This window comes from Saccopteryx bilineata, chromosome 5 (genome assembly GCF_036850765.1).
Source record: "Saccopteryx bilineata isolate mSacBil1 chromosome 5, mSacBil1_pri_phased_curated, whole genome shotgun sequence".
Classification (NCBI taxonomy): domain Eukaryota; kingdom Metazoa; phylum Chordata; class Mammalia; order Chiroptera; family Emballonuridae; genus Saccopteryx; species Saccopteryx bilineata.
Genome location: NC_089494.1, coordinates 166,572,423 through 166,586,257, shown reverse-complemented (window position 1 = coordinate 166,586,257; position 13,835 = coordinate 166,572,423). Strand labels below are relative to the sequence as shown.

The 13,835-nt window shown below is 41.3% G+C and overlaps 1 protein-coding gene across 3 annotated transcripts in view; it reads right to left on the bottom strand.

Moving 5' to 3' along the window:
- LARP4B (La ribonucleoprotein 4B) overlaps positions 1–13,835 on the bottom strand; it is a 95,520-nt gene that overhangs the window by 77,205 nt on the left and 4,480 nt on the right. The gene's annotated exons all lie outside the window — the stretch shown is intronic.

Genomic DNA, 13,835 nt, shown 5'->3' with positions numbered 1-13,835 from the left:
GCAAAAAAAAAAAAAAAAAAGTAAGATGAGGGTGGTGGTAAGCCAACTTAGAACTCAACATTTTAGCCTGACCAAGCAGTGGCGCTGTAGATAGAGTATTGGACTGGGATGCAGAGGCCCCAGGTTTGAAACCCCATGGTCACTGGCTTGACCTAAGGGGTCATTGGCTTGGCTGGAGCCCCCTGGTCAAGGCACATATGAGAAAGCAATCAATGAACTAAGGAGACTAAGGAGCCACAATGAAGAATTGATACTTCTCATCTCTCTCCCTTCCCGTCTGTCCCTCTCTCTGTCTCTGACACACACACACACACACACACCAAAAAAAAAAAAAAAACCCACCAAAATAAAACCCTCAACATTTTAAAGAATGACAATGTCAGAGCTGGAAATCAGCTTAGAGCTGCTTTAATCCTGTGCTGCTGAGAGTGGGACATGCTTATACCTAGGAACGTACCCAAGAACCAGAAGCAGAGGGCACAAAACTGTGAAGTCCAGGAGCTATATATACCGGTAAGCTGACTGCATAAAAAGAAAAACAAAAAAACTGCACACCTGATACTGATAGATATTTTCACTTCATCCTGTAACAGACCAATTTCTTAAAGGACTACTAAAATATAATAGTTTTCAAGAATATTAAATTTAAAAGGTACTTCTGATCTATATCATTCAAACAGGAAGAATATCTCAAATGTATGTTTCTCCAAATGAAGGACACTGAAATTTAGCAAGTCATGAAAAAATTGCAAAGGGTCTAAAGAGTTCTAACAGAGTAAATGACTGATGCAACAGATAGTTGTGAAACGCGCAACCCGTCTTCCTCCTGTTCTGACCAAAGTCCTACAGGTCTCCTAAGATATTGTATCAACACGCAAACCACCTTCCTTAAAAATTGAAAGCCACTGAACAGCTCTGTGAGTGATGATAAAATATGCCTGTTTCAAGATCTACATTAATGTACATAATCCTTTCTTAAATTTAGTATTCCTAATAGAACACATATTTCTTAGCACATTAGAGAAAGGGAAACATTCCATAACAATTTATAATCCCATACAGCTTCTGAAAATCAGACTCCAGAAGTCAAGGCAAGAGACCCAAATACAGCCTGGATCCATAAGACAACCTGAAAAAACTTCATAAAAATGGATTTTTTTTTCATATCAAAGAATGTTTGGAGAGGAAAATAAAACAGTTGTTAATTGAAGGAGCCCTGGTCCTTCATCTACAGTCTGGATCCCATTTCCTTCTCTCGTTGGGTATCATCTAACTCAGGGGTCCCCAAACTTTTTACACAGGGGGCCAGTTCACTGTCCCTCAGACCACTGGAGGGCTGGACTATAAAAAAAAAAACTATGAACAAATTTCTATGCACACTGTACATATCTTATTTTAAAGTAAAAAAACAAAACGGGAACAAATACAATATTTAAAATAAAGAACAAGTAAATTTAAATCAACAAACTGAGTAGTACTATGCTCCTCTCATTGACCACCAATGAAAGAGGTGCCCCTTCCGGGGAAGTGCGGCGGGGGCCGGATAAATGGCCTCAGGGGGCCGCATGTGGCCCGAGGGCCGTAGTTTGGGGACCCCTGATCTAACTCTTCATCACTGTCACTATGCCCAGCCTCTGCTACCTCTAAAGACAGAGTAACAGGGAAGGAGACTGGAGGTGAGGAAGGCAGGGACAGGAAAGGACAAAACCAAGAGGCTGGGGGGCCTCCTGGCAGATTGCAGTCTCTGCAAGGACAACATAGTTCCTTTGTAGGTGGGTCAATGGCCTCCTTGATGCTAGATCAACGGGGTAGACAGGCCTCTGCAAGTGCTATCTTCTTCCTTCAACTCAGGTCTGCAACTTGAGTGATGCTAACTCCTAACTGACTAGTTTTCTCCTCCTCCTCTCTCACCCCCAACCCTGATGTTCCCCCTCTGCCCTACATAATTGGAAGCAACTGTAAAATAAATTACAATAGGCAATTCTATAAACTGACACATGAATCCTTACCCACTTTAACTGCATACATTCCTTCACTTGTGCCTTTTTCTTAGATAGAGCCAGCCTAATATTTCACGTTATTTCTTTTTCACATAAGATTTTCACTTTGTTCTTTTTTTTTTCTTTTAAAGCAGAAGAGAGAGAGATGGGAGAGTACAGAAACAAGTATATCAACTTCAAGTTGCAGCACTTTTGTTCATTGATTGCTTCTCATGTGTCCTGATGGGAAGGGTGCTCCAGTCGAGCCAGCAACCTCACACTCAACTGGTGATCCTGCACTCAAGCTGGCGACCTTGGGATTTTGAACCTGGACCTCAACATCCCAGGTTGACGCTCTATTCACTGTGCCACCACCAGTCAGGCATTGTTTGTTCTTTAAATACAACTTAGTTAAAGAATAATCTGAATGGCACAATATTTCTAGAATGGTTACTCTCCAATTTTTCTAATTGGAATAATTTATTTAGTCTAACAACAGTACAAAATATGGAACACTAGTGTATTTAAATCATTTCAGAGAATAAAGTTTCACGCTAACATGTTTGAGTTTTTAGCATCTTTGAAAAGAACTATTCAGGGGTAAGACAAGTGCCGGTACATTCCTCTGAGGGGGTACAGTTAGTTCTAGAACAGTGCAGTCATTTAGTTTTTTTTCCTCTACATTTGAGAGTGCCACAAAAAATACATTGAAAGAAAATGAGAAAGGTGTTCACTGAATTCACAACTGGTAACTAGGTGAAAGAGAAATGTTGAGACAAAAGAAAGATGACAGGCTGAATGAGGTCACATGGCCAGTCCACAGGCACGGCTAATGCAGCACCTGGTCTTGTTCCCCATTAGCAGAGTTGTCCCAGAAGCAAGAATTTGCAGGTTGTAATCCTGCTCCACTCTCCTGCACAATTATACAGGTCACAGTGTATTTAAATGTTTTCCCAAGCTTGTCCAGTTGGCCTAAAGTTTGTTCTACTGCATTTATAACCACCTTTTGTGACCACTGATTCACTTTGCTGTGCTGACAAATATTGCTACCGGATGCACGTTCTGTGGCCTCTTTTATAATATTGCTCACTTCATCAATAACAAAAGCAATCTCTTGGGCAGCTTGGTAGTCTTCCATCTTTCCTTCTGCATGTTGCCTCTGGCTGTACTCATTCCCTAATTTTTCAATTGTCTTATACATATAATGAATTTGATAGCAATTTTCTTAAGTGATCTTGTTATCAAGACACTGCAAAGTTGTCAAATTACTTGTCCTATGAATAACTACTTTTGCACTACTTTTATTAGTTTATATTCATTTAATTGTGTAACTGCACTAATGAGTACAACCACCCTGAACAAGTTCCAGGACAAGAGGAACTGGCTTTCATAGGTACAACTCAACTGGTAGAAGGAAATAAAGAGACAAAACAGAGAGTAACCTATCAGCCTCAGCACTTTGCTGCCCACAGATGAACAGTCTCTCTAGAAGAGCATCACACACACCTGAAGCTCCAACCTTCTTTGTTGTGCCTCCATTCTGCTCTTCTACTTTTGGCTTTTCATGGCTTCAGTTAATACCAAATGCTGAATTTCAGTGCAAAGCAAATTTGTGGTGAACATTTCTTTGACCTACAGACTCCTCAAATTCATCCCCCTTTTCCCATTTAAAACAAGCAGCCTGAACCAGTGCTGGCACAGCAGATTAAGCGATGGCCCAGGGCGCTGAGGGCCCCCATTGGCAACCCCAAGGTTGTCAGCTACAGCACAGGATCCTTGGCTTGAGCGTGGGATCAACGACATGATCCCAAGGTCGCTGGCTTGAGTCCAAAGATAGTTGGCTTAAGCCCAAGGTCACTGGCTTGGCTTGAGTCCCCTCATCCCCTGCCCCAGTCTGGGCACATATGAAAAGCAATCAATAAACAACTAAAGTGAAGCAACTATGACTTGATGCTTGTCATCTCTCCTCCCCACCCCATGTCCCTTCCTCTCTCTCTCCCTCTCTCTAACACACACACACACACACACACACACACACAGCAAAAACTAATGACTGCTTTTCAGCCTCAAGGCAGCATATTGTCTACCCAACTGCCCAAACCAGAAATCTGAAAATACCGTTCTAACCTCTTCTCAAATAAGCTTATATCTCCCATCTGTACTGTCTAAACTGTTCAAATAACCATTATCTATCTCTGAATTATTAATCCAACTCCTGAAGTCTTCTCTAACTCCAATTCTTCCACAGAACCTTCCTGATACAGGAAACTCCTCTTCTACCTTTCAGTTTACACTGACAGCAAGGCCAGCTGAGATGTTATTCCCTGTCCTCTCCACAGATCCGAGTGGAAAATCCTATAAAACCCAGTAACACAGCCATGTCAAATGAGTTCTGCTGCTCCAAAATATAAGATGAATCCAAGTGAAAGGTTCTGTTGCTACATATCCCAAAAGACATGAAAATGAGGGAAAAGGTAGTATTTTTAGGTTAGGGTAAAATTACATTGAGTTCATTTTCATCTTATTTTAGATATTCCCTAGATTTTATATGTGTATACATGTGTACACATACTTAAGTATGCACCTGAGATCGAAACACATAGAAGAGTTAAATACAAAGTTATTTTGATAAATATAATTTTTTACTGTAATCCTTACACTGAAGAAGTTCCTAAGTGGCAAACACACTAAAACTGTTATTTATATAAAAAAGGTCAAAGATCCTTTTGCAATATGCTGAAAGCTTTGAGTCTTTTCACTAGACACATGCTAGAAATGTTAAACATAGATTCAGAAGTCCAAGGACACTCCCTCCCTCCATCTATGAACAACAGGCTGAGAATCAAGAGGCGGAAGTTAACCCAAACTCCCCATTCTCCAAGTGGCAACACTGGGCCCTCCGATTTTACCAGCTGTGAGCCTTTTTAAGACACATACAGCACAGAGCACATGCTTTAAAAGAAAAAAAAAATGCAGTCATTACTGTTATTAGAGAGCCAAAGGCCAGACCAGGGCAGCAATAAAATACCACACTGCACTCAGGAAGCCACTGCATCCAACTCCATTCTCAAATAATAGAGGTGATGACTGAACGAAGTGTTTTCACTTTTATAAGATGACAGCACAAAAGAATTAATATTAAAATGCCCTGGCCGGTGGCTCAGTGAATAAAATGTCAGCCCTGCATATGGACATCCCAGGTTCAATTCCCAGTCAGGGCACAGGAGAAGCAACCATCTGCTTCCACCCCTCACTCCTTTCCACCCTCTTCCCCTCCCGCAGCCAGTGGCTTGACTGGTTCAAGCATGGCCGCAGGCACTGAAGATAGCTTGGCTGGTCAGAGCAAATTAGCCCCAGGTGCTAAAAATAGCTCAGTATCCCAGCATTGGCCCAAGATGGGGGTTGCCAGGTGGATGCCAGTGGGGGGCACATGCAGGAGTCTTCCTCACTATCTCCCCTCCTCTCATCTAAAAAAAAAATATAATGAATACACCCTAACATGAAGTGCTCCTTACAATAGTGATACTACTTTAAAAAGTTCTAGAGTGAGCCCTGGCTGGTTTGCTCAGCAGTAGAGCATCAGCCCAGCGTGTGGAAGTCCCAGGTTCGATTCCTGGTCAGGGCACACAGGAGAAACGCCCACCTGCTTCTCCACCCCTCCCCCTCTCCTTCCTCTCTGTCTCTCTCTTCCCCTCCCACAGCCAAGGCTCCATTGGAGCAAAGTTGGCCCGGGCGCTGAGGATGGCTCCATGGCCTCCACCTCAGGCACTAGAATGGCTCTGACTACAGGGAGCAACGCCCCAGAGAGGCTGAGCATCGCCCCCTGGTGGATCCCGGTCAGGCGCATGCGGGAGTCTGTCTGTCATCCCCCCCCCACCCTCACTTCTCACTTCAGAAAAATACAAAAGTAATAATAATAATAATAAAAAGTTCTAGAGTAATGAATTAAAATATATATATATAACTTTGGAAAAACAGTTTGATATCCTAAAAGTGTAATACAGCCCTGGCCGGTTGGCTCAGTGGTCGAGCGTCAGCCTGGCGTGCAGGAGTCCCAGGTTCGATTCCCGGCCAGGGCACACAGGAAAGGCGTCCATCTGCTTCTCCACCCCTCCCCCTCTCCTTCCTTTCTGTCTCTCTCTTCCCCTACCGCAGCCGAGGCTCCACTGGAGCAAGGTTTGCCCGGGTGCTGAGGATGGCTCTGTGGCCTCTGCCTCAGGCGCTAGAATGGCTCTGGTTGCAGCAGAGCGATGCCCCAAGATGGGCAGAGCATCGCCCCTTGGTGGGCATGCCGGGTGGATCCCAGTTGGGCGCATGCGGGAGTCTGTATGACTGCCTCCCCGTTTCCAGCTTCGAAAAAATACAAAAAAATACAAAAAAATAAAAAATAAATAAAAGCGTAATACATCCCTACTTTAAAAGTCACTGGATCATAATTACTACGCCAATTAGGATTATAGTTCAACAGACAATGGACCTAATACCATCACCATAACAGGTCGAAGTAAACTATCAAAATCAGCTCCAACAATGTTGAATTACTGTTTAGCCCTATAGTGTGGTATACTTCTGACCTTAATAATCACTATAAAAACTACTATTAAAACTTTCTAGTCAAGCCCTGGCCGGTGGCACAGTGTATAGAGCATCCTCCCAGAGCACAAGGGTTGAGGCTTGAGCCTGAAGGCACCAGATCACCAGTTCAAGCTCTCCAGGTCACCAGTTAGGGGAGGGCACTGGCTCCAACCGAGGTTACTGGTTTGAGCCCTTGTCAGGGCACATATAAGAAGCAATCACTGGCACAACTAAGTAGAACAAGTTGATGCTTCTCTTCCCTCATCTTTCTCTTTGTCGATTCCCCAAACACAAAACAAACAAAAAAATTCTGGTCAAAGTCAGCTTATCTGATGCTTAGCTATGCTGTATAGCTAGCTAGCCCTCACCTCAAGTTACTTGGACCTAAGGTGCTACACAGGACACTTATACTTTTCCAATGATACAATCTGTGGTAGACTTGGAAGCAAGAAGCTAGACAGATCCCATTTTCTGCTCCTCTCATTTTGCAAACTATGTTATCTCCAGACCCTCATTTCCCAAATAGCAAAACAGGTACTATGAAGAATAAATAACAGAGAAAGAAGCCAAAGGTCATTGGCTTGAGCAAGAGGTCGCTGGCTCTGCTGGAGCTCCCTCCACCCCCAGTCAAGACACATATGAGAAGCAATCAATGAACTAAAGCAACTGTGAGTTAATGATTCTTATCTCTTTCCCTTCCTTCCTGCCTATCTGTCTGTCTCTCGTTATTAAAAAAAGAAAAAGAAGAATTTGCTTAAAAAAAAAAAATGCTGACCCAGCCCTGGTCAGATAGCTTGGTTGGCTAGAGCATCATCCCAAAGCACAGAGGTTGCTGGTTTGGTCCCCAGTCACAGCACATACAGGAAAAGGCTGATGTTCCTGTCCCTCTTTCTCCCTCCCTCTTCTAGGTAAAATCAGTAAATAAAAAATTTCTTAAAATGCCGACCTAAAATCTGTAGCATTTAGCAAGTTAACATTTTCACCAATTTCAATTTTTCTTTTGAATATCACTGTCAACAGTAGGTCTGGATAAGAACCTTAGGTGAGTTCCATAATCACAAAAGAAAACTGAACTTAAAGTCTTTACTCTGCCACCAACTAACTAGCTGTATTTCTAATTAATTTTACTTCTGTAGGCTTCAGTTTGAGTTTTTAAAGCTCTAAAATTGTAAGACTGCAACTGCAATATTACACTATTTTCTGACCATTATTTTCAGAAACTAATTATCAACTGTTATAAAATAACATAAACCAAAACTCAGTCTCAGAAAATGACTGTTACTTCAAAGTGGTGTTTCATTCACACCCACATGGATAGTCAAAAAGAATGAAAGCTTTCCCTCTCAGTCCCATAATGCCAGAGATGACAATGGCACTAATAAAAACAAAGTATTCCATGCTACTGCATTAAGGCTTATTGAATGTATTGTTCATTATTATCAAACATTTGGTAAACATATTCTTAAAAATTATCAATAAACTTCCCTAATCTCACCTCCAAACAGCAGATCATAAAATGGAAATTAATAATCTAGCTGTTATTTGCTCGCTCATAAAAATATCTAATAATACAAACAATTTGGGACAAATAATGACTTTGGGAAAACATCTGACCTTTGTTTTTTATCTTGAGCTGTAATATGATGTCACAAAAACTTTACTGAAGTACAGATTTTAAAAAACTGCACAATGACAATCAAACACACTCTCAATATTTTGAACTTGAGTGTTGTGGGCTTGACTTCAATACTAGAACTCATGGTCATTTAGAATTTCAAAGCACTCTCTGCCAGAAAGCATCTCACACGACTGGAGTTCTGCCAGTCAGTCTTAAATGCTATGTGCCTGAATGCTCTACAGTTTTGCTTGGCAACTCTATTTTCTCCTTCCAATGTATAAAAGAAATGGGAGCCTGAACAGGCAGGCGGTGGTGCAGTGGACAGAGCAGCTGACTGGGATGCAGAGGACTGAGGTTCAAAACCCGAGGTCACAGGCTTGAGCATGCGCTCATCCGCCTTGAGCGCAGGGTCGCTAGTTTGAGTGTGTGATCGTAGATATGACCCTATGGTCGCTGGCTTGAGCCCAAAGGTCACTGGTTTGAAGCCCAAGGTCGCTGGCTTGAGCAAGGGGTCGCTAGCTCTGCTGTAGCCCCTGGTCAAGGCACATATGAGAAAGCAATCAATGAACAACTAAGGTGCCACAATGAATTGATGCTTCTCATCTCTCTCCCTTCGGGTCTGTCTGCCCCTATCTGTCCCTTTCTCTGCCTCTGTCACAAAAAAGGGGGGGAGTTGCAGGTTCAGAGACCAACTACTGTCAACTGCCTCATTCACTGTGTCCTTGGGTCACACTGATTACCCTTTCCCTCCCTAGATTTCTAAGGTGTGAAGAAGCATATCTTGCTGATTCATCAGTTACTCATTTGTACAATGGCCTGTACTCCAAGTGACCCACTGAAGGGAAACCAGAAATAGATTCTAATCTGATAGCAAGTATCATTAAAGAGTCAGATATTAATCAAAAAGGAACATGAACCTTACAATGCCAAGAAAAGTTTTATCCAAAAAGATTTTCAAATTAAGCTTCCACACTAAATCACAATAAGCATGTACATTGTTTAAATGTTTTCTATTTATCTGTTAAAAACACAAGTAGAGAGAAAATGCTTTGACTTCCAAATGTCTAGATTTTTAAAAGGTAACTTTAGTCTACTTTTAAGGTTCCTGGTAATCTCTGACTACGCAAAGTTGTGATAAACCAGGCAGCAATGGATTACCGTACTATATACAGTTTGTGTGGACACTATGTGTATATGGTGGGGCAAAAATTATACAGATGGTAAAATCTCAACAATGAAACACAGAGATACTATAATGTAATCAACAAAAGAAAGAAAAATAGTGTTCTTTTCAAAGAACAGATTTTAAAGAAATTGATATTTTCAGAAAAAATATTTGAAAAGGGAATGTTTAACATGTTCAGAGAGAAAGACATAACTTATAAATCTATATCAAACTAGTAACTGTGTTTTTATCCCTGTATCTTGAGCTCTGACAATAAAGCTTTTTGAATCCTGAAAACAGAACGTTCTCATTTTTCAAAGACGTTTCCAAAAAAGGAATCTTTTAATTAGTTTGCCTTAACATATACACTATGGAATACTACTCAGCCATAAGAAATGATGACATCGGAACATTTACAGCAAAATGGTGGGATCTTGATAACATGATACGAAGCGAAATAAGTAAATCAGAAAAAAACAGGAACTGTATTATTCCATACGTAGGTGGGACATAATAGTGAAACTAAGAGACATTGATAAGAGTGTGGTGGTTACGGGGGGGAGGGGGGAATGGGACAGGGATAGGGGGCGGGAGGGGCACAAAGAAAACAAGATAGAAGGTGACAGAGGACAATCTGACTTTGGGTGGTGGGTATGCAACATAATTGAAAGACAAGATAACCTGGACTGGTTATCTTTGAATATATGTATCCTGATTTATTGATGTCACCCCATTTAAAAAATAAAATTATAAAATAAAAAAAAATAAAAATAAAAAAATAAAAAAAGAAAGAAATGTAAATAATTAGTTTGCCTTAATAAAAGCTGAAACAACAAGTATACTTTAAAAAACTGACAAACGCTAGCATATTTAAGGCATATTTTTTAAACATACATTATGTGTAACACAAACGAAAGAGGTTCGGAGCAAGCTATTCCTCAATTAGAGCAGGGCTTGGCCTTCTCCACTGTGATAGACACTGGAAACAAGAGGGCTCTCTACCTTGGGGCCAAGTAACACCCATCTGTGTGTGCCCATTCCTTCCCCTCCATGCCACTCTTCATAAAGCAGAATGACCACTTTAAAAAGGCAATTCTGATTTAAAACCCTCCAATTGTCCTTGGAATATAGAGCAAAATTTTCATCTATGTAAGGACCTCCCAGACCCAGTAGGATATAGTTGCTACCTCATCCAGCCCTTTCCCTGACTCGGTCTCATGAAAATTAGTTCCTTCCAATTGCTCTTCCCCTCCCCTCCTCAGCTCAGAGTGTTTGCACACTTATCCTCTATGCCTAGAATGCTCTCTTTCCCATCCCACCCTTCCTTAGGGAAGGAAGCCTCTGAATCCCTTAAGGCCTACTGGATGATCTCCCTGGACAGCCTACTCATCTATTGACTACAGGGGGTCTTCAGTTACAACAGTCTCAACATAGGACTTTCAAGTTTACAACACGCACTCCCACAAAAACTTTAAAAAACTGAGATGTGTTTCAGCTTACACAATTAGTGCCGTTTACAGACTATGAGAGCCACCTACTTTGGCTGCACAAGGTGGAAGAATACGCAGTAACACAGCATGTTTGTGTTTTTATGCCCTAGATCAGTGGTAGTCAACCTGGTCCCTACTGCCCACTAGTGGGCATTCCAGCTTTCATGGTGGGCAGTAGCGGAGCAACCAAAGTATACATAAGATAGATTTAACTATAGTAAGTTGTTTTATAAAGATTTATTCTGCCAAACTTAGCGAAAATCCGACATAAAGTACTTGGTAAGTAATTATTATTATATGCTTTAACTTGCTGTAACTCCACTTTATAAATTTTATAAAGTTACTTTCTTACTTTACAAATCACCATTGCTGTGCAACTGGTGGGCAGTTAGAAAATTTTACTACTAACAAAGATACAAAAGTGAGCGGTAGGTATAAAAAAGTTGACTACCCCTGCTCTAGATTATGATTTTACAACTGTGTTACGATAGGTAAGTGACTTAGGCTAAGGCGTGTTTCGACTTATACCAAAATTTACGAAACATCACTGTCACAGGAACTGAACTGTGCTATAACCCAAGGACCCCCTGTATCCGCCTGCCTTAGTGGAAAGCTCCCAAAAAGTGGTCAATATATCCCTTCTGTTTATTATTAAACCCTGGGGTTTATTCATAAATTAGTTCATACTGTGTACCGTTCTAAGATCTGGATTCATATCAATAAACAAAATAGAACCTTCAACCCATAAGTTTACAGTCAAGTATGAGAAGACAGATAATACATAATACAGAAATTACATGTCATGTCATAATGTAATAAATGCTACAAAGAAAAATAAAATAGGGAAGGGAGATGAGGGGTGCCTGATATAAGATATGCTATAATAAATTTGCCTGTCATAACAAGCAGCTCAAGGAAATGTGGAGTTGAGAAGGATCAAAAAGTTTTACATACAGAAGCTCTGAGAGTCCAAATGTCAGTCTATCTTCCTCTAAACAGAACAGTTACTATAACTTTCCAAATTTCTTCTAGACCACAGCCTTAGAAAAAATTTCTGGTACCATTCATCTTTGTATTGCTAGTGTCTGACTGATCAAAAACATCTGCTCAAGTAAGTAAGGAATGACTACTTTTCTCTCAGTGGCTCTCCTCCTATCAGGCCCTGCAGCAATGACTCTAAAGAAGGGATTCTCAAGGAGAGACTCTACTGAAGCTTAAAAATACATTTTCACTATATATCAATTGCTTTGATTTTGGTAAATAAAATTTGTTTTAATCTTAAAGCAAAATAAAGGTAAGAAATGTTTATTATTATTAAAGACTAAAAAGTTTAATCTAAGTCACAAAAATGACTCCACCTGAACCAGTACTGTTTGCACTAGATGCAGCTATCAAGTCAGTTAACATTTTATAAATATAATTTTATGTACTTTCTATTGCACCCTTTTCTTGTGAAGACCTTTGTGTTCATGAAAGTATGCAAATGTATGATCTGCAAATAATTTCTCTAAATATGAGGTAGGAGGTGTCTTTAAATATGCCTTTATCCCTCTAGTTGAACAAAGTTTACTAAACATCTATAATGTAGCTGGCCTTGGGCTGAGCAGAGATTAATTACAAACATAGAAGGTCTTAACCACAAGGAACTTACATTCATTAATTAGGTGCCATTCCTAGGGTACTATGGAAACAGGGAAGCACTCAGCACCACCTTAGAAATGAAGGTGAGAATTCCTGAGGGACTCTTGAAATACCTTTACAAGGTTGAGTTAAAGAACGACTTTCAATTCCAGGCAAAGAAACTAGAGAGCAAAGGCAAGACCATGATTTTAAGGATTTGGGGAGGAGAGCAGGAAGCACTGGTCAGTGTAGGCCAGCCAAAGGTGGCCCTACCAGGCCCTGGCTGGTTGGCTCAGCGGTGGAGCGTTGGCCTGGCATGCGGGGGACCCGGGTTCGATTCCCGGCCAGGGTACATGGGAGAAGCGCCCATTTGCTTCTCCACCCCCCCCCCCTCCTTCCTCTCTGTCTCTCTCTTCCCCTCCTGCAGCCGAGGCTCCATTGGAGCAAGGATGGCCCGGCGCTGGGGATGGCTCCTTGACCTCTGCCCCAGGCGCTAGAGTGGCTCTGGTCGCAGCAGAGCGACGCCCTGGAGGGGCAGAGCGTCGCCCCCTGGTGGGCAGAGCGTCCCTGGTGGGCGTGCCAGGTGGATCCTGGTCGGCGCATGTGGGAGTCTGTTTGACTGCCTCTCTCCTTTTCCAGCTTCAGAAAAATACAAAAAAAAAAAAAAAGGTGGCCCTACCAGCAAGGAGAAGGCAGCAATGAAAGGCCCCATGGGAGTCCAGCTATGCTCAAAGGTCTGGGCACTTCTTAATTAGGCAGGGGACAGTCACTGCAGAGTTTTTAAATGGTCCTAACAATCAGGATATACTTTCTAAAGCAGTGGTCCCCAACCTTTTTTGGGCCACGGACTGGTTTAATGTCAGAAAATATTTTCACAGACCAGCCTTTAGGGTGAGATGGATAAATGTATCACGTGACCAAGACAAGCGTCAAGAGTAAGTCTTAGACGGATTTAACAGAGGGAATCTGGTCATTTTTTTAAAATAAAACATCGTTCAGACTTAAATATAAATAAAACAAATAATATAAGTTATTTATTCTTTCTCTGCGGACCGGTACCAAATGACCCACTGAGCCAGTACCGGTTCACGGCCCGGGGGGTTGGGGACCACTGTTCTAAAGCATGCTGTTTGCAAATAAAAGAGAGCACTTTACCATGCAAAGTCAAAATTTATCAGTTTTTAAGCCAAAACATTTCCATATCAGATTTCATAAAGAATATTTTTACTGAAGACTGTATGTCTTGACAATTATCAAATTCCCCTAAAAATTAAGTAATATGCTTTTAAATTCGAGTAAATATCAAACGTCTTCCCCCATGTTACACAAATGCATGCTGTAGCCCACATTTCACTAGCAGGGAAGTAGGGCTGATACAAAGAAGGAAC